Raw genomic sequence first — 21973 nt, forward strand, 5'->3', positions numbered from 1 at the left:
TGAAATACAGAATTTAGTTTAACAAATCTTTCTAACGGTGACAGTGAAATGAAAGATTTTTGTGTGACTTCAGTCACAGTGAGCAAGTAAAATGTCATGGTAGGATTAAAAGACAAGCTCATGTGCAAGGATGAACTACACACATGGCTCAAAAGTTTCTTTGTTTTTTTGCTGCAGACACCCCCCCCCCCCCGGATGAGGAAGCAAGCCTCATTTTCAGTTTGGAAAATGACCGTTCTTCCGTGCTGGCACACTGGATCCAGGTAGGTTAGTGCTGCCTAGAGCTCGAAGACGGGAATGTCATTAGAGTCACAGGATGTTTTAACTGTTCCTGGAATCGGTCTTCAAATACGTTCCTCGAGAGCAGCAGCTTAGGAAGGTCTCTGATTTCTCCTCTGCTTCAGGCTTGCATTTTCTACTTTCACCTGCTTATTTCTTTACTTGCTCTTTTTGTACTGTGTACTTGGCCAGGATCCTTCTAATTTCCTTTCTTCTTGCATGCTTTGATCTGTTTGTATTTTTCACTGATTGCTTTTTGTGTTCCATGGGGGATATTCTCATCTGCCCAAGTCCTAGTCAGAGTTCAGCATCCTAGTTTTTAGCTCACCATGGCTACCTCAGATAGCTTTATTTTTCTCTTACAACTTGTGTTGTCTGTGTGTGAGAGAGGTTTGATTGTTAAAATCATTTTTATTCTGAAGAAAAATATCTTCTGCAATGGATTCTACCCCTCCCACTGTTGATTTTCCCAGGTTTTCCCTCTCTGATTAAACTCCCTAGCTATTGAGTCAAATAATTTTCCCTATTCATGCAGCTACAATTAACTAACGACATGCAATTTTTGTTAGCAGAAATTGCAAATTTCTTTTCCCCCAACTTAACCTATTCAGCAGCAGCCTACTGCAGCACCTGTTGCACAACAGCCAGGGCCTGGGTCTGCTCTACTTATGGCACTGCGGCCTGCCCTTGTATGTCATGACTACCCTGATTTGCACTCAAGTCTCCGTATGAATGAATCAAAAGTAGTGTTGGGCAAAGTTATGGGAAGCAGGTCCACTGTGTCCAAATGTTGGGCATCCAAGTATTTTCTGGAGCCTTGCAAGACACCCAAGTCTCTATTGACAAGACTAGTGGCTTCATTGGCCAAACATTTGTGCACCTTCCCAGACACGTGGATCCCTTCTTCATCCCAAAAGCCAACTTGACCTTCTACTGATACCAAGAGGTCATTCTGCCTATTTTCTGCAGCTCCTCACTCCTCCCCAAGATGTGGCACTCCCTAAGATGCCTTAAAGCGCTACATCTCTCAGACTCAAACATAAAAAGACTCCTTGTTGTTATCTTTTCTGCCCTCAACCCGGGCAAAGCAGATTAAGGCTGGCATTTCCCTGGCTTGTGACTTCCTAAAGTTGTCCACCACAATAAATTTACCACTCGCTCCAGCAGCATTTGTCAACCAACACACCTCTTTAGGAGGTATGCCAGGGAGCCACGGGGTCATTTGTCACTATAAGGTAGACCTATTTGCTTCAGCTGAAGTGGCCTTTGGAAGATGAGTCTTACAAAGTGTGCTTCCTCCACCCTAGGCAGCCACCAATAACCCTATTGATATTGGTCAGCTTTCAAACATCCCATCTGGGTCCGGTATGCCAGTACAGGAGAAGGGTCTGTTAAGCTCACCTGAAGGGTGTTTCTCCTTGCTAGCACCCAGGGCCGCATCCTGCTTTTTCCATGAATGGCTGCCTACAGATCAAACTTTTGGGGAGTGATTATATGCACACACAGAGATGTTTAACTGAGTTCAACCTGTCTGCATGTGGTATGCGTGGTCTTCTGTCTGTCTCTGCTTCTTAGCTTGGCAAAACTGTACCTGGAGACTGCTCATGGGAACGCAGAGGTTAAAACTTCCTGTGAACCTATTGATATTCCTGCCTTTGACTTCTAGGCAGTACTAACCTACCTGGGTCCAGGATGGCACAGAGAAACACCTTTCAGGTGATTCCAGCTGATTCCAGTGGGCCCTTTTCAGCTTCAGTATGAGCAGCTGCTGTGAAAATGTCTGTGAAAATGCCCACTACATGCATAGTATTCCCGAAATTTAGCTTTGTATTGTGACATTTGTTACAAGGTTTAGGTAAAGTTGTAGTCCTCAAACCACTAATCTGAGGTGCTGTAAAAGTATTCTTACAAACAGAGTTTAACAAGACTTTTCAGTGGTAAGTGGATTGAGGATTACTATCTAAATTCTATTCATGCATAGGTAGTTTATTAATAAACACTGTTAAATCTACAATTGCAGCCCAAAGCAAGGATTTTGCAGCTCTAGTAAATAATAGCTACTAATGTTGATAGTTTTCTTTGCTGATGCCCAGATCAGCATTTAAAAACTCGCAAGTTTCTGTAATTCAAAAAAAGGGCATGTATTATCCCAATCAAATATATAAGCTTTGGTTTTTCTTTTCTTTTTGTGAAATGCCATATGTAAAATCAGAACCAATCTCATGAGACTGAAAGATAGCAAATGCTTCACATAAATGTTTCATACTTGGATAATTTCAAAGGTTAAGAGTGTAGCCTGATGGCAATAGGAATAATTACACTCTCTAATCAGAAGTATTCAATGCCTCCCTGTTGAAGAAAGCTAATGAACTGAAACTGAAAATATTGAGTAGGGGCCAATGGTAAATGTAGGTCCTGCTGCTGTTTGTGTGTGTGCGTGTTTAATGCAACAACCTTTTTGCTGTATGATTTAATTCAAATATTACATAATGCTGTTAGAATGCAAAAACACACTAGTTTCCATGCTGTGCAACTGCTTTACCCACGTCCCCTTTTTAGTACAGTTGGAGTATTGGAAAATGTATGCTATTTAGACCTAAATCTCACCCTTTGAAGGTTGGGATCGAAATCCCTTGACATGCTACAAGCATGAGAGGAAATGGACTGTTGCAAGCCTGTCTTCACAATGTATCACACAGACCCCTCATGTAGACAGCAGAGGGGTTAATTGGCATGAACCTAATTTTGGATTTGTGTGTGTGTTTGTGTGTTCTGTTACACTGTATACTTAAAACAGTCCTCCTAACTATGCTGCATTATTATTTTTGTTATGGCTTTGTTTTGTGCTGTTCTGTTCATGTAGCACAAATAAGCATTGCACTTGGTACCGTGCTTTACCTCATTTCAAGGAGAAAGATAATTAATTAGAGGAATTAATGTGGTTTGGGCCTTGCTGCTGCTTTGATTTACTGAATTTGAAAAAAAAGATGATTAGAATACCTGCAATGTGTCACTTAAATTGCACAATGGAAATAGGCTATTTGTTGGTTTTTTGTCTGTAACTTTTTCTATATTTTAAGGAAGAAAGACTTTGGTCTAGGATCCAGAGAGCCCCTTGCATGACTGGAAGGTGCTTCTGCAAGTGGGAAGGGAGGGGGTGTTCTCCAATTTCCAATGAGTCTTCTCTCCCAGATGCAGCTACCCACACCTTGTCCCATTTCCTTCTGGAGATCCATTAACCCAGACATGGGGAGCCTATGACCTTTGGATGTTGCTGGGTTACAATTCCCATTACAATTCCCATTCTTTGACCATTGGCATTTGGCTGGCCACCAGTCCCAGTCCCTGTCCCTCCCCTATCTTTTCAGTGGATGCAAAGGGCTGCAAAAAGGAGGCGTGAGATCCACACTGCACAAGCAGAACACTGCCCAGGGACTATCAGGGTCCTAGCAGTGTCTCTTTTTGCCATCCTTTTACTGTCTTGTGAAACGGTTAATATTTAAAATTGACTCTTTCGAGCTCCCCTTCCCTTGCCCTGCCTTGCTGTAAATTCACTGAACATGCATACATTCATTTTGAATATGAAGGGATCTATCTGTAGGTATCATCTAGTCAAGTCCAGAGGGCAGAATTTTTAACCAGATTGAACTGTGAGAAGTCCTGTAAGGGGTAAGGCCACATCTGCAAGTGGCATAAACTGGCAGTCCCCAAAGTCACAGCCTTTTCTAATTGAAAAAAAAAGTTATTTGACAATATTTTAGCCATGCGCTGTTCTACCTTCCTCATTGAATGTAATGGAATTAGCTATGTGTGAGTAATTAAAGAGACTGAACCTAGGGCAACGCTACACTATTAATGGCAAATATTTTCACTTTCAGTGAAGCGAAGATGTGTTAATATTTATAAGACTGTGTCTTTAAATCCTTAAGACTTTACAACCATGAAATGTAACTGAAACCTACATTTTCACCAGCAGAAGTCTGATAACAGATATCCATAAAGTCAGGTAGAATACAAAGGGTTGGATCTAGACTAAGTGAGTTGAACTTAGTTCCCATAGATATCAGTGAGACTTATGACTAGCTTGATCCATTGCTTTCAGTGGAACTTAAGTTCAACTATCTTAGTTTTGATCCAGCCCAAAACCGTTAATTGCAACTTCCAAGAGTAACTCAACATTAATCTATCAGTTTTATTTCCTAAGTCCTTTTATAGCTTCCCCACTTGCATATGTTTAATTTGGATAACCACAGACTGTTTAAATTGATATGATTGATGCACTCAGTTTTACTACAGCAGCAAGTTATCTAGAGAAACAGAAGTTGAACAAGCATTGAAAATTGCAGGCTTTTTTATTGTAAATAGTTTGACTGTAAAGATGGTTAAAATCAAGTAGAATGAATAACATAATTTGATGGACAATAAAATATTTCCCATCACATGCTGCAGCTGTCTAAGGGACATAAAATGTAATTCATTCATACTGTAATCATGCTGCAGAAATTTGCAGTCTGCACCTTATGGATCACAATTACCTTTAATAGATTTTTTTGTAATAATTGTAGCTGAATATATCTCCAATAAAGTTATGGTCTGTTCATTTTTGTGTTTTGTTGTTGTTTAGTCGTTTAGTCGTGTCCGACTCTTTGTGACCCCATGGACCAGAGCACGCCAGGCACTTCTGTCTTCCACTGCCTCCCGCAGTTTGGTCAAACTCATGCTGGTAGCTTCGAAGACACTATCCAACCATCTCGTCCTCTGTCGTCCCCTTCTCCTTGTGCCCTCCATCTTTCCCAACATCAGGGTCTTTTCCAGGGAGTCTTCTCTTCTCATGAGGTGGCCAAAGTATTGGAGCCTCAGCTTCATGATCTGTCCTTCCAGTAATGCATGTAAATGTAGAAGTCTTAGTATTAACATGAATATTGATACCGTGCCTTTCAAATAGCCTAGAGCAGTGTACATAATTCTCTGCCTCCTCCATTTTATTTGCACAACACACTTGAGAGATTGGTTAGACTGACAGCTAATGCCTGTGCTGAGGTCATCCAGTTATTTCCTAAACATGGCTGAATGGGGTGAGGTTGGTCCTTTCACTACAATTTCGGGGGGGGGGAGGTGTAAATGTAAATATATGAAAACTCACAACAGTGACTAGGATATCATATAAGTGACTGCATTTCTTGGTTTGAAACCAGTTTGGGAGGGGGGATATCTATTTTCAAATATTCACAAAATGTATTTGGAGTCGTAACTTGACACTCAGATCTTATGGAGTCATATACTTTGAAAACAACAGCACTCCAACTGTCTTCATTGCACTTGAGCATTAGTAGTGTGGAAGTGAAGAGCTAGTAGCTGAGTGATCAAGGTTGCCTTACTGCTCTTTCCAAAACTGCACATTAAATTAATGGGCTCTTACCCAGTAGATAATAGCGAGAATAAGAGGAAAATGCCATCAGTGAGCTAATCTTACTGACTTGTGATTTCCAGCAGCTCTGACCCTGGAGATGGAACGTAGCTCACATGGCTAGTAGTTTTGATATCCTTGTTGTTTAGTCATGTCCGACTCTTTGTGACCCCATGGACCAGAGCAGCCTTATTTTCCCTGAATTTCTCTAATCTTTCAAAGCTATCCAATTTTAGCTATGCACTGTGTGAAGAACTTTCTTTTGTATTCGTGGTGTGACTGAGATTTCTACGAATGGATCCCCAGATTGTGGCCATAGGAGCAAAATTGTATGTGATCAAATCTAGCTTTGTGAGGTCTAATCACGTGCTTGAGGGGCAGAACCACTGTTCTCTGCTCCTTCCCCACTCCTCTGTCAAAGTTGACTTGACATCCATTTATTCAGCACGAGAGATTCTCCTGCCCAGCAACACGTGCACAGCTTTTTATGGTGTGAGAGCATCTGGGGGCTGGGGCCATGGTTGTAAAATGCCGACCTGAGATTTGCTGCTTTAAAATAGAAACTGCAAGTTTAAAAGCCGGGGGAGATTGGAGGGGAGAGAGAATAAGACTTCTGCAGAATTTCTCCACACAGCCTTCTAATTCATTACATTAAGGTTCATTATATACCGTTAGTGAACAAATCCCAGTGAAAATATTTTAAGGTCTAATCATGCTGCATGAATCCAGCATCAATTCTTGCCATAAGCTGTCATAAAACTACTTTTTGTGTGAGAAAGAACTGTAAAAGCAATTCATAAACACTCTTCATAACCAATCTCTGCAGTAACTCAATGGAGTCGCAACTGCCTATTCAAAATTCACAAAGTCAGAATTCATCACCTATGATGAATGGAGCTTCGTTGATTTAATAGCATATATATATGATTCTTTCACATACAGTCTTGCCTCCTATCCTAAACCACTTTTAGCAACAGGCATTCAGGCTAGAATCATTTCACTCAGTAATGAAATGGCCCCTTGAAAAAGGACCACAGCTCAGGGTCAGAGCACCTCTAGTTATAAGGATCCGAGAACCAGCAAGCTGGCGAGGCAGCTAAATGGCAAATAGTCAGACCAGCAAAGCAGTTTCCTATGTGCCTATGCGCCATTAGGCAGGGTGAAGCTGCTGCCTCGGACTGGGAGCTCCCAAAACATAGTTGACTTCCATTGGCAGGTGAAAACCATTAGGCAGGTTGAGGTAGCTGTCTCAGACATCAAATATCAAGGAGTGTGGTGATCAGAGTTGGTAGCCTTGGCTGTTCCTCCTGAAAGCTGCTCCTGGGGTATTCTCTGTTGGAGGACAGAGCTATTTACGCCACACAGCCAGTCTGCTGCCCTAAGGTTCAGCCCCACAACCTGTTATGAAGGACTATTCAAGTACCTTCCTGCAGAAGTGTCAACCTGAATAAAGTATTGGGGTGGGGGTGAGTAAGCCCTGCCCTACATAACTGATCACAAGATATGGCACATGTACACCATTTTAATAGCAATGCCCATCAACTTCAGAAGCCCCACCCCACCCCCTGCCCAGTTGGAACAGTGTATAGGAGGCCTTCTTTTCCTTTGCCTCCAGCCCCAAAATGTCCTGGGCTGGCCTTGTGTGTTGAGGTTAATTTAAAACTAGAGTTGATATATTAGAGGACAATTATATATTTCTATTATAGCATTCCCTAGTCTTTTTCAAGTGGGGTGGTGCAGGCTGCTTTGGAGTGAATGAATACAGCATATAGTAGGGTTGCCATATATTGCCAAACTTGTTGAGCTTTTTGGGCAAAATCACCACATGTCAGGATTTTCATGGACATTTCTGCAATTTCTCTCCGGACACTGCTTCCAACTGCAGTATTCCGGCTATGTCCCGGAAATTCTAGACATGTGGCAACCCTAGCATATAGCAACTGGAATACAGTCTTCATCAAAGTGTTTGGTGTGTCTGGAGGGCTTGGCCAGCGATCCTTGGAATGAGACTATACATTAGGCTAGAGCTTTCCAAACTTTTCATGTTGGTGACATGCTTTTTAGACATGCATCATTTTGCAACACAGTAATTCAGTTTTTACTAGCAAACGAGGTTCAACTAACTCCTTTCCAGCCCCAGGAGGATTGCAGGGAGTGTTCACACGACACACCTGCACTCTGCAGCTGACACACCTACGTGTGCGACACACAGTTTGGAAAGCTCTGTATTAGGAAGAACTTTCTGACAGTAACAGGTATTTGAGAGGGGAAAGGAATACCTTAGAACAGGGTTTCCCAGGCTTGCATCTCCAGCTGGTTTTGGACTACAGTTCCCATCATCCCTGGTCACTGGTCCTGCTAGCTAGGGATAGTGGCAGTTGTAGTCCGACAAGTGCTGGACACCCAAGTTTGGGAAACTCTGCCTTAGAAGGTGGTAGACACTACTGCATTGGAGGTTTTTGAACAGAGGTTGGAAGGCCATTTGCCAGAAATTCTTTAGCTGTGATTCCAGCATTGGATGACACCTGGGTTTGGATTTGATATCCCGCTTTATCACTACCCGAAGGAGTCTCAAAGCGGCTAACAATCTCCTTTCCCTTCCTCCCCCACAACAAACAGAGACTCTGTGAGGTGAGTGGGGCTGAGAGACTTCAAAGAAGTGTGACTAGCCCAAGGTCACTCAGCAGCTGCATGTGGAGGAGCGGGGACGCGAACCCGGTTCCCCAGATTATGAGACTACCGCTCTTAACCACTACACCACACTGGCTCTCAGTTGTAGGGTTCCCTTTCAACCCTACAATTCTGTGATTCTATAATTCTAGGAGACTTAAGGGCATCACCAAGGTGTGTCTGTTTTCACCTGTGAAATATGGAAGTGTAATCATGGATGCTGGGACGTGGGTGGCGCTGTGGGTTAAACCACAGAGCCTAGGGCTTGGTGATCAGAAGGTCGGTGGTTCGAATCCCCACGACAGGGTGAGCTCCCGTTGCTCGGTCCCTGCTCCTGCCAACCTAGCAGTTCGGAAGCACGCCAGTGCAAGTAGATAAATAGGTACTGCTGTGGTGGGAAGGTAAACGGCGTTTCCATGCGCTCCTCTGGTTCGCCAGAAGCAGCTTAGTCATACTGGTTGCATGACCCGGAAGCTGTACACCGGCTACCTTGGCCAATAAAGCGAGATGAGTGCCACAACCCCCGAGTCGTCCATGACTGGAGCTAATGGCCAGGGGTCCCTTTATGTTTACCTAGTCATGGATGCTAATCATGTTCTGATCATGGATGACGATCCTTTTATGTTTTAATTATGGATGCTTACCTTTTAATGTTTTGGTAAAATTGTTTTATTGGGTATGTTAATGTGGATTTTTATACTTCAATGCTTGTGTTATTGGTTTTTAAACTTGCAAGCCACTCAGAAGCCAATTTTGGCATTACAAAATAAAGCACAAAAGAACAATGGGATACGTAGACCTTATCACCAGATCTCAAATTGGGTGAATATACAGGAGGGCATTCCTAAACATCTTGTAGTTGGCAGGTATGTATACAACAAGCAGGGGGAGCCTCATACAGTGGTACCTCGATTTATTAAATGCCTCAGGTTACAAACGCTTGAGGTTACAAACTCCAATAACCTGGAAGAGTTACCTTGAGTTGAGAACTTTGCCCCAGGATGAGAACGGAAATCGTGTGCCAGTGGCACAGCAGCAGCAAGAGGCCCCATTAGCGAAAGCATGCCTCTAGTTAAGAATAGTTTCAGGTTAAGAACGGACCTCCAGAACGAAGTAAGTTCGTAACTAGAGGTACCACTGTATTGGGTTAATCCAGGGCTTACTTTATAGGACGGGTGGGGAACTTGTGGCACTCCAAGATGATGCTGAACTTCAACTCCCATCATCCCTGGCTACTGGCAACACTGTCCAAGGCTAATGGGAGTTGGAGTCCAATAATCTCCAGTGGGCCATGTGTTCTCTAGCCCAATGGCAAGGTATGAAAGGACTGTGGAGGGGATTGCAGGTATTGACTTGGGATTTGGGAGAAGGTGAAAGGGCAAGAGGAGAGGTCATTTAAGTCCTTGACTCAGAGATGCTGCTTTTGCCATTGGAAGGAAAAGGCACTTAACCGCTCCAGCATAATTACAAACCCAGGGAAGCACAAGGGAAATCCATCTTCTTTAATAGCACTTGCTCGTCACCGACCAGCCGGCCCTGCCATTAGGTGACGTTTGCTCAGACACCTTTAGCCTCAGGTTTTTAATTTTGTGCGACGCATCCCCCCCCCCAAAAAAAAACCCAGAAAGGAAGGTTTGGGGTTTACACAAAGCCAGAGAATGACATGAAAAGTTTTAACTTAAGCAGCAAAATAGAAAGGCTAATCTTATTTAAAAGTAATATGTGTTTCTTGATTGAGTGCCCAGATACACTCAACTGGGACATTTTAGTGGAATCGGTTCTAAGCTGTTACACTGAGTTATACAGAGTAAGGTTTCCTGAGCTCACGTTGCCAGACCTGAAATACTCTTGTGGCTGCATTTAATAAAGAAACGAAAGTCTCGGGGTAAGGGGATATGATTTTTTATGACAGAAGGAATGCAAATAACTTTTAGTCTCGTTGCCTAGACCGGGTTGGGTCTGATTTGATGGAGTTTAATAATGACTTATAACCTGTGCTGACAATGTGCAGGCCCCCGCAACGTCATTTAACTCATTTATTCTGCTTGCTGTAAAAACAAAGAGATGGCAAATAAATATATGGAAAGTTCATTGTTTGTCAGAGGGCCCAAGCCAAAAGTTTTCAGTGACCTTTTAAAATATGGTCCCTTGCTAGTACTAAAATGTCTGTCACTCAACGCACACACTTGCACGCTCTGGCCTTTTAACCCGTGCATCTTGTTTTTCTCTCTTTCAACTGGTTGTATGAATTTCAAATCAGCTGCAGCTCTTTAAGTCCGACCCCCCCCTTCTTCTTCTCCCCCCCCCTTGCATCGGAGGATTACTGTAAATTGCAGCCTGACAATTACAATGTACAGCGCACTGGAGAGTTATTAATGGATAGGCCTACTGATGGCCTTTCAGCACAAACCCGGGCCTGGTATTCCTCACTCCTAATTGGATCCAGGGCTAGAGGCCTAGGTGGATGAGGCTGGGGGGACGGACCGTGGGGGGGGAGCGGGTGTCTTCTGCGGAGCCCCACTTTATCAGAGGAAGGTATCAATTGATCATAGATAGCTCCTATTGGCAACGTCAAGATCTCTAATTCACCTCCGTCCTAATGACTTGTATTGGCTTAAGCTGGCCCATTATTTGACAGCCTTCGCCTCAGCTGACAAAGCCCTGCAGGTGGTTTTAATAGAAGATTTCGATTGCGGGAGATTGTACTAAAGACAGAGCAGCAGTTCAACAGACACAATAGAGGCTAGTAAAATATCCCCCCCCCCCATTTTTTAAAATGCTAAGTCTGTTTTACAGTACTCCCAGAGAATGCTAATAAGACTGGAACTGAAGTTAACCACAACTTCCATTTACTTGGCACTTTTTTTTTTGGTGTGCGTTTCTGTTTTAACGTTACAAATCCTGCACAGAGCTTTCCTCTTGGGCTTCAATATTTATTTTAAGCAATGAATTATGCAGGGGCATAAATTATGGTTGACAAATGTAAACTGGAATGGGGGTAACATGCGCAGAGCGAAGGGATGGGCGAATCTGTCAAGTTTGCTTTCTCTCAATTTCTCCTTCTCCCACTCTTAAGTTTGGCTCTCCAGCTTTCCACGCCAGTTTGCAATTTCTTTTCTTCTTTTTCTAAAGCCCTCACGAAAATTCATCAGCATTTCATGACGAATTTTACTAACGTAAAATTTTGGTATGCAACTTTCCCTCATGTACATAATTTCGCAATGCAAGTTTCCCCTAATATAATGCATTCTTGTATCCATCAGCGATTCTTTAGCTGTGATTCCTGCTTTGCAGGGAGTTGGAATAGATGACGCTTGGGGTCCCTTCCAACTCAATGATTCTATGATTTTAACCAAAATGCACTGATCTTTCGTTCTTTTGTAGCATTCCTGAGCCACTGGGTACGAGGTTGCTGATATATATATAGTATTCAAAACAAATAAATAACACAAGACAAAGAAACAAAATTAAAATCTGAAAAACTAAACTGCAAAATATTTATTTGCACGTTATCTTCTGGGCCTGCACTTCTGTGTAAGTCATGTGACCCGTGCAAGATCATAACCCCCCCCCCAAAAGCACCTTTTGGGGGCACATTGCCCCAAAATGTTTGTTTTTGGGTGCTATGCCCGAAAAAGTGCAACCTTAAATTGCGTGGGATAGCAGTGGCCATTTTGCACCATTGTCCTACAACAAAAAATGGATGCCCCGGTTTTTCTGGGGCAGTTGATGGGTATGGTGTAGTGGTTAGAATACTGAACTTGGACCTGGGATACCAGGGTACAAATTCCTACTCAGCTGTGAAGCCGAGGCAAAAACCACATTGAGGTCCCTGGAGGAAAAGTGGGGTGCAAATCAAATAAATGAAGAAATATAAGGGTATGCATATGTGACCTTCTCACCCCCTTTTTTGCTCTCTGCCCTTACTTGTGGGAAGCACTTTTTTAAAAAAAAAAACCCCTGACCATATCTGCGCCCAATTTAAATCAGCTTTTGCTAACCTGGTACCTTGCAGAATTTTGGGTCTGCAACTCCCATCAGATTCATCGGGTTGGCCACTGTGAGAACAGGATGCTGGTCTATTTGTGCTACTGCCCTGGTCCAGCAGGCTCATCTTACATCCTTAATGTGCCAAGCAACTCTCCTCCACTTGCCAGACAAATATAATGCAGAGCCTAAGCAAAGGCTAACATGTTTTAGCCTTTGTGGAATAGCCCCTTAAGTCCTGATTCAAAGCCAGTAATATGCCATTCAGCCCTTACCTAATGGGTAGTGTGGGAGTAGCGTTGCTTCAGGGGATTGTGTCTACCGCTTAAAATAAAAACAAAACAATGGAAACTTGTGTGCAATCCTGTGTGCAATCCAGAGAAACCCAGAGAGGGCACATAAAACCGGCAGAGAGCAAATCAGAATGAATAATAAATTGTCCAGTTCATTTTTTTGTTGTCATTCTAAAGGGATTTTGAATTATACTGCTTTAGAGCTGTGGACAATTTTTCTTTTTCTTTTTGATGGTCCTGGTTTTTTCTTCATACTGTGAGCTGTGTTACATAGCTGGGATGGGAGCAGTAGAGCAGAAATGATATAAGCAAATGCATAACCTCCTTAATTAAAGGTTTTTAAATAAGAGGTTGGATGGCTATCTGCCAGGGATTCTTTAGCTGTAGTTCCTGAAGTGCAGGAGGTTGGACTAGGTGACCCCTGGGTCCCTTCCAACCCCATGATTCTATAATTCTACAATAACTGAAATGAAAAGGCAGAGTTCTCAGAATGGAAGAGAGGAGGTTGCCTTGCTGGTGTTTGTGTTGTTTTAAGGCTGTTTCATGTGAGTGCAGGTGCAAGACTGCTCGGCTTCTAAATGCAAAATTCAAAAATTATTTAGGCATGATAGACATCGCCATTCATTAACAACCTTACCACAGGTATGATGATCCAATAGATGTTCATGATGCTCATATAATCATACTGCACACAGCACTGGCAAGATACAGTGGTACCTTGGGTTAAGAACTTAATTCGTTCTGGAGGTCTGTTCTTAACCTGAAACTGTTCTTAACCTGAAGCACCACTTTAGCTAATGGGCCTCCCACTGCCACCGCGCCACCGCCACATGATTTCTGTTCTCATCCTGAAGCAAAGTTCTTAACCCGAGGTACTATTTCTGGGTTAGCGGAGTCTGTAACCTGAAGCATCTGTAACCTGAAGCGTCTGTAACCCCAGGTACCACTCTACTTGTGATGTACTATGGAGGGAGGGAAATACTTTTCCTTCCACACTGTGGTTTGAGTGCTGGAAAAATTACACTTCTGCAACAGAAGCATAAACCTTGGGGGAACTGTGCAGATCTGCTGTGACAAATGAGCAACAACTGCCCAATTTGCTGCACTACAGGCTGATTGTCTGGAAAGTCCCTTAGCTGTGGTGGAGCAAGGCATTGTTTGTTTCACCACTGGAACTAATGGGGATTATGAGGTTCACTTCAGTACAAGCAACTGCTATCCTGGAAGAATGGAATTGGAAGAGCAGAAAGTTTGGGAACATAAAGTCAACATGTCCATAGTTTTCCCATTATCTCCGCAGACGAATAATCAAGGAGCCAATTCAAAAAATGCTTTCTTGTTTGTTTCCCAAGATTTCTAGGGAACTTGCCTTCCTTTTACTGGCAAATGCACTTACGCTAGAATTCTGTTCCTAAATCCCAGGCACATAACAACTTCTGTGTCAGCAGATCAGAACAGAACTGCTTCAGAGCCTTCTGGATGAGCATGGATGCATGCAGAAGCATTCTTCAGGTATAGTGAGAAGGCACCTCCTCACTGCCATCTTTATTTATTTTATAGCATTTCTTATTGACCATGGTGATTAACTCCTCCCCACCCCCACCCCCGGCTTCTCTCTGTAATATTTCGTTTGTATTCTGGTTTGTTGTTACCTTTTGACAGACATTTCCTCCACTAACTTATAACTTGTACACTCATGGATACTCTAGGTTATATTCAGTATCTCCAGGTCTTTATGCTGTCTTTGTGCTCCCATACTTTCTGCACTGAATGTCGAGGATCGAAGGTACCACCTGTTCTGTGCTAAGAAAGGAAAGGTAGAGATCTACCAATTGCCACCATGCAGGAATGTTTAATTAAACACGCTCAATGTGCAAATTATCAGTCCATAATATGGAGAAGGTGTTTAGAGCAGGACCCAAGAACACCAAGTCCTGTGGGCAGGGGCTGGAAGTCAGAGATGGGTGGCTAGCTATATACTGGCTAGAGAGTCTGCCAGCATCTGAGGCTGTGCTTCGTCTACCAGCCTGCAATTGCGCAAGGAAGTGTGAGCTACCAAAATGTGTGTGCCTAAAAAATGGGTTCATGTCCATGGGTACGTGCAAACACCCCAACTGTGGTAACCAGGATTTAAGTTCAGCAGACGGTGAACATCTATTTTAGGAGGAACTGGATGATCATTATGATGGTTCATCTGAAAATAAACAAGTAGTGTTACAAAGATGTCTGGAAAAATGACATGAAGGCTGGCAACACCAACCCCACCATACGGGAATCCCTTGCAGGTGACCCCAGTGCCAGGAGACAGGCAGCCATGTTGTGTATCCATAGCAGTGACCAGAGGAGGGATGACCACTGGGAGGAGCGCAGAGAGAAGAAACGCCATAGCGCATCTGCAGCAGCACAACTGGATGCCTTCATCTGCCCCAGCTGCAGCAAAGCATGTCTCTCCCATATCAGTCTCTACAGCCACAGCAGGCTCTGCAACCTTCCAACAGCTTGACTTCACCCCCAAAGGTGCACTCCTCCATTGTCTCCCAAGACAGACAGACACCAAGAGACTATATACGCCCAGGACAAACTAAATAAACATTTCATTTGAAATTGCGAGGTTTTGTGTGAAGTTGCTATCGTTGGCAGTGCCTAGTGGAAAAAGAAAGAATTGGATGCCATAGAGGACACTCGAACTCAGGACGCAAGGGAGAAACATGCTAAGAGGAAGGCATGCTTGGCAAATCCACACTGTGATCAACCAATGTCCCCACTGTGGAAGGACGTGTGGATCCAGAATTGGCCTCCACATTCACTTACAGACTCATTGTTAAAACCGTGTTTATGGAAGACAATCTTACTCGGCTACAAGTGATCGCCAAAGAGAAGAGAGAGCGATCCTTTGTGGTGTGGAAGTGGCATTTGGGGTGGCCTAATGCTTCTTTTAGGGTGCATAGCTACAGTTCCCTGATTCAGTTATGGCAACTGTGGCTCCAAAACATCTGAATTTGGCAAAGGCTGTGTTATATATATATACTGGATATTCAGCATCAAGGAGAAAGGCTTTCCTGCAGATAATTATTGTGCTTCCCAGGTCAAATCCAGACATCTGGCGCCTTACTTTAGCTCTTTCATTAGCTTTAGAAAATCCATTTGATTTTATGAAACGCCAAGGCTCTCAAGCTTCCTAAGTACTGACCTAAAGGCTACAGGGAATACTGGGAAATACAACATGATATTACAGAGAGGAAACAGGATCGTCTTGTGCAATAAAGGCATGACATGGAAAAGTGCTGCTTGGTGAGTGGTATTTATGGGTCTGGCTCCAGTCACATGACACGGTCCAGATTCCTTTCAGGGGTTAGAACCCTGTCATGTGACAGGACCTGAATATCTACCACCTTTAATGGCAGCCATAAGAACGCTGACAGATTAGACTGTAGCATATCCTGGAGGATTCACGACGGATGGGTCAGCCCTTGAGCTTCCTAAGAGCCATTAGCGATGGGCTGTTCTTGAGCTCTGTAAGAAGAGCACTGTGTGTGCAATTGTTCAGTCCTGAACCTCCTCCTCTTATGTACAACAGGCAAAAGAACAATTCCGGCTGTGCATCATATTACTGTCTTGAGGGCAATCATTTGTCTATCCACTTTGCCCCCACCGAAAGAACTCTGTGTGAGAAATATGACAAATCGGCCCCATGGTAGGTTCTGCAAAGAGCGCGATGCTGATCAATCCCAGAGAGCGCGACCAAAAGGGCAAGAAGCAAATGAGGGTCTGTGGGGATTGGTAGCCTTTCAGACGGGATAAAACACCTGAGAAATATTGAGTTAGGATTAATGTCCTTCAAAAACTTTTGTCTTGTCAGAAATAATAAAGTCCATGTCAGCAGAGCATATGGAGATAAAACAGGCACGTCTTCGATCAGTAGATCTGCAGGCTGTGTCACACAGATGAACAGGCTCCTGCTGAACCATGTCACCTGGTTCATTTCAGATCCTTCTCTTCATCAACCCACGGCAGTCCCACGATCATGCAATCACTGAACAAGCAGGGCTGGATTACCAAATTGGCAGAGTAGGCACTGGCCTATGGGCCCCACACCTTTAAGGGCCCCCACGAAAATGGGTCAAAATAATCTTAATTTGATTTTGAAAGAAAATTGCAATCAAGCTTTCTTAGTTCATGAGAAACCTCCAGATATGAAGATTTTTATGAGTTAGTGTGTTGCTCTCTGGGAATTCATGTTGTTCTTAAAAGTGTCTTCTAAACCCAAGCATAATGACATCTTCAACATTGTTGGTGCTGACCTTTAAAGTCCTAAATGGCATGAGCCCAGTATACCTGAAGGAGCATCTCCACCCCATCGTTCAGCCCAGATACTGAGGTCCAGCTCCGGGGGTCTTCTGGCAGTTCCCTCACTGCGAGAGGCCAAGTTACAGGGAACCAGGCAGAGGGCCTTCTCGGTAGTGGCGCCCGCCCTGTGGAACGCCCTCCCATCAGATGTCAAAGCGATAAACAACTACCTGACATTCAGAAGACATCTGAAGGCAGCCCTGTTCAGGGAAGTTTTTAATATGTGACATTTTAGTGTATTTTTCATCTTTGTTGGAAGCCGCCCAGAGTGGCTGGGGAAACCCAGCCAGATGGGCGGGGTACAAATAATAAATTATTATTATTATTATTATTATTATTATTATTATTATTATTAGGACTATCAGTGTTTCCCAACCTTGGATCTCCAGCTGTTTTCAGACTACAATTCCCATCATCCGTGACCACTGGTCTTGCTAGCTAAGGATGGTGGGAGTTGTAGTCCAAAAACAGCTGGATACCCAAAGTTGGGAAACACTGAACTCGATGACCCTCAGGGTCCCTTCCAACTTTATAATTCTATGCTTCTATGACAGATGCTACTATACCTAGTGAAGAAATACTTCCTCCTGAATCTTCAATCTTCTACAGTGGTACCTCAGGTTACATACGCTTCAGGTTACATGCACTTCAGGTTACAGACTCCGCTAACCCAGAAATAGTGCTTCAGGTTAAGAACTTTGCTTCAGGATGAGAACAGAAATTGTGCTCTGGCAGCGCGGCAGCAGCAGGAGGCCCCATTAACTAAAGTGGTGCTTCAGGTTAAGAACAGTTTCACGTTAAGTATGGACCTCCGGAACGAATTAAGTACTTAACCCGAGGTACCACTGTATAGTTATCAGTTGCATTGGATGACCCCAAGTTTCATTATTTCTCCACCCCATGCAAAATTGTATAGAGCATTATTATGACCTATTCCCTGTTCCCACAAGCTGTTCTAATGCTAGTCTGTAAAGGATTGATTTTTGTTACAATTAAAACTGTATTCCCATTATTCTTATGCCTTTAAAGACTGCTTTGTGCTTTTGAAGAAAATAGTTACAGATAGAGTTCACTGCAGCAGGAGGCAAGAAGTGCTATGCTTCATAACACAACCCATTTAATAATCTTCAGATTTTCTAATTTCTGATTTATTTATGTTTTATGATGGTTTGGATGTATTGATGTAATACTATAATCCCATTGTCCCATGTTGTTACTGCTGCTCTCTGTAAACAGCTGTTACCATGTGAGACAGAGAAATGTTTACAGAACGGAGAAATAAAAACAAGTGGATTTACTGTTTCGCAGAAATTGGAAACAGCTCCCAAAAGCTCTTCTTACGACTTGTGCTCACAGGACCCTTTACTGATGGAAGTTGACCTCTCAAACATGGCAGAAACAAGGAGGCTTCTTCTAGACCGCCCCCCCCCCCCGCCCCCAGCTCTCTTTCAAGGAAAATGTAACATGCATGCAGGACTAAATTTTTATAACCAGATGCTCCTTGCAAGTAGGATGCGGGAAGCAAATTTCTGTAAACCAGGAGTGCCACTCTCCAGGCTTCTTTGCCTGGCCTTCAGGATTCTCCTTAAACCACACCCATTGTCCAGATACACCTGCTCCTGGCCCCTACTTTGCATCCTCCTCGAGTGCCTTTGCCTGACTGGAATTTGTCCTTGAACTCTGACAATGCATCTTGTTTGCTTGTATGGATTATAGAGAGGGGTGCATAAGTGTGCATAAAAACTAGATTGTACTACCCAAAGGTAACATTAGCATCCATCATTCCACCTACATTTAACGGGATACTACTACTACTACTATTACTACTACTACTAATTTATTTATACCCTGCCCATCTGGCTGGGTCCCCCCAGGACTGGGTCCCTATACAGGGCTAGCTTCAGATGTCTTCTAAAAGTCAGGTAGTTGTTTATTTCCTTGACATCTGATGGGAGGGCGTTCCACAGGGCGGGTGCCACTACCGAGAAGGTCCTCTGCCTGGTTCCCTGTAACTTGGCTTCTCACAGTGAGGGAACCGCCAGAAGGCCCTTGACACTGGACCTCAGTGTCCGGGCAGAACGATGGAGGTGGAGATGCTCCTTCAGGTATACTGGACCGAGGGCCGTTTAGGGCTTTAAAGGTCAGTACCAACACTTTGAATTGTGCTCGGAAACGTACTCTATTTTCAGAGGGGTCAGGCAGAGACTAAAACCTCCCCGCCAACTAAGACTATGCCTATCCAATGCCTAAACCACAAATGTTGTGACAATTGCTATGAGGATGGCGAAAACCAGAGGGCTGGAGCCAGTTCTCCAACTAAGAAAATTCCAACCTGGCCCTGAATGTGGCAACTGGCTATGCCATAGCAAGGTTGAGCAGAACCACATGCAACAGCAATATATAAAGGCTGATAGGGAGATCCAACGAAAAGAGGCTGCAGAGCAAGCCACATGCCTATGGTGACACATGGGCCTGGAATGACACAGACTGAGAACTGCACTCTGAACTGTCTCTTGCACGCTGTGCTGCTGTCTGCTGCACAACTTAGTAAGGCAGAGACAAATCAACCTGGCTACCCACTACTGTAATGATACCAAACTGCAAGTCACCCTCTAGATCAACTATTGCAATTTAAAAACCCTGAAACTAAACCAACTTTTGATGGACAGGAAAGGGATGGACAAATGCACTGAAAGATGCGGCAGGAACAAATGTTTAATGGGAATACATATAATCACAGTGCAATCAAATCAGGATGATTGTTCTCACATAACTTCCCAGCATACAAGTCAGAAAGAATGCTCATTAAAGACTGGACATAGTGTAACCTCTTCAAAAGTTTTGTGCAAGCCAAAACCAGGTCTTCTGGATGAGCCCAGGGTAAGCTGGTAAAAGCTTTTCAGAGCTGCTTTTCAGTCACTTGTTCCAAGCCTTTTTTTTTCTTGTTATGTTCTGGCACCTTATTCAATTCCATCCTCCTTAATAGCTATGATTCTTTTGCTAACCTTTCTGCGTTGTTTAAAAAAAGAAGTGATTTCTGTATAATGAATGCTTGCCAAATTGATTTTTGGCATCTTTAGTCAATGTGGGTGGATGTGTTAAGCAATTTGCGCTAAGAAAGAGGCATATGACATGATGACTTGCAAATTACAGGGAAGCCAACAAATTTGTCAAATGATTCTTGGTTCCTTCTGAATAAACAGGTATTGGCTGTGTTTACTGCTTCACTCAAAAGGAGAATAACTTCAAAATCTGGGGCATAAGCAGCGGAATTGCGCTCTTTTGAAAAGAGGCCATACCATTGTGTGTTTATATTTATATAAAATAAGTAAATTCTTTGGATCAGACTGTAATAGGAAACATTTGCAGATCGGTTTTTTTGGGGGGTGGGAATCAGTAATAAATATTTTGGTTAACCCTTAATAATTCTGATTTTTCCTCATATGTTTTAAGCTCTGCCAACCATATCAGATGTGGAAATTATACTTGTGGTATAAAAGCACAGTGTAAAGCAGAAGGGTAAATGAAAACAGCATTCCATTATAATAAGAGTGGGAGGGGGGGTTGTTAAAAAGAGAGAGAAATAGGAAGTTGCCTTATACTAGGTGAGAATATTTGTCGATCTAGCCAGTGTTGCCTAGTCTCATGTTCAAAGACTCTCTCAAGGCAAATCTAAAGAAATGTAGTATAAACACCAACAACCAGGAAATACTGGCCTGCGAGTGCTCCAATTGGAGAACTGCCTTTACCAAAGGTGTTATGGGTTTTGAAACCACTCGAACTCAAGACGAAAGGGAGAAACGTGCTAAGAAGAAGGCACACTTGGCAAACCCTCACCATGATCAACTCCTGCCTGGAAACCTATGTCCCCACTGTGGAAGGACGTGTGGATCCAGAGTTGGCCTCCACAGTCAGACAATCTTCCTCGGCTACAAGTGATAGAAGAAGAAGAAGAAGAAGAAGAAGAAGAAGAAGAAGAAGAAGAAGAGGAAGTCGTTTCCAGGCCAGTGGCGTAGGAAGGGGGGTGCGGTGGGTGCGGACGGCCCCGTGTCATCACTGGGTGTGTGTGTGTGTGTGTGACAAAATGGCAGAAATATGTGTTTTAAAAACACAGCTGGGTGCAAACAGGTGCCCCCACAGCGGACTCCTTCATTGGAGCCTGGCTCCACGCCAGAAGGTGCTGTAGCACTTGTGTTTGGTGCAACTCTGCCCTGAACCAGGGCAAAAAGAGCAGGTGAGTGGATGGCAGTGCTGCTGCCCACCTTCCTCGGCCGCGGCACGCCTGGCAGCAGCAGCTCTTCTGACCCGGCAGTAGAGAGCAGCCCTCCTCAGCCACGGCGAGGCACACCCAGACACAGCAGCTCCAATGCCGGGTCAGGTTTGACCCAGTGGCAGAGAGCATGAGGGTCAGCGGCAATGCTGCCACCCACCATCCTTGGCGTTGGTGCCCTGAGCCCAGCTTCAGTACCTCTGTCGCCATGTCATGTCTGACCCGGTAGTGGAGAGCAGGGGGAGAATGAACTGCAGCTTCCCCACCCTGAAGTGTGGCGCGTGGGAGGGCACCCTTTGCGCCCCGCCCTCCTCGGGGGCGTGCCTCATGCGCCTGCCCCGGGCAGTACGGGCATATGCTTCGCTACTGCTCCAGGCAGGAATAGAGAACATTGTACCCTACAGATGTTTTGGACTCCAACTCCCATCAGCATGGTCAACAGTCAGGAATGATGGGAGTTGTAATGCAGCAACACCTAAACATAAGAATATAACAAGAGCCTTGCAGGATCAGGCTGAAGACCTGTCTAGTCCAGCATTCTCTTCCCACAATGGCCAACCAGTTGCCTATGGGAAGTCTGCAATCAGGACCAGGGTGCAACAGTGCTTTTCCCACTTGTGATTTCCAGGCATACTGTTTCCAACAGTGGAGGTGGAGCATAGCCATTAGGGATAGCAGCCACTGATCACCTTATTTTTCCATAAACTTGGAGGGCAAAAC

The sequence above is a fragment of the Podarcis raffonei genome, chromosome 1 (genome assembly GCF_027172205.1).
Source record: "Podarcis raffonei isolate rPodRaf1 chromosome 1, rPodRaf1.pri, whole genome shotgun sequence".
NCBI classification, from domain to species: domain Eukaryota; kingdom Metazoa; phylum Chordata; class Lepidosauria; order Squamata; family Lacertidae; genus Podarcis; species Podarcis raffonei.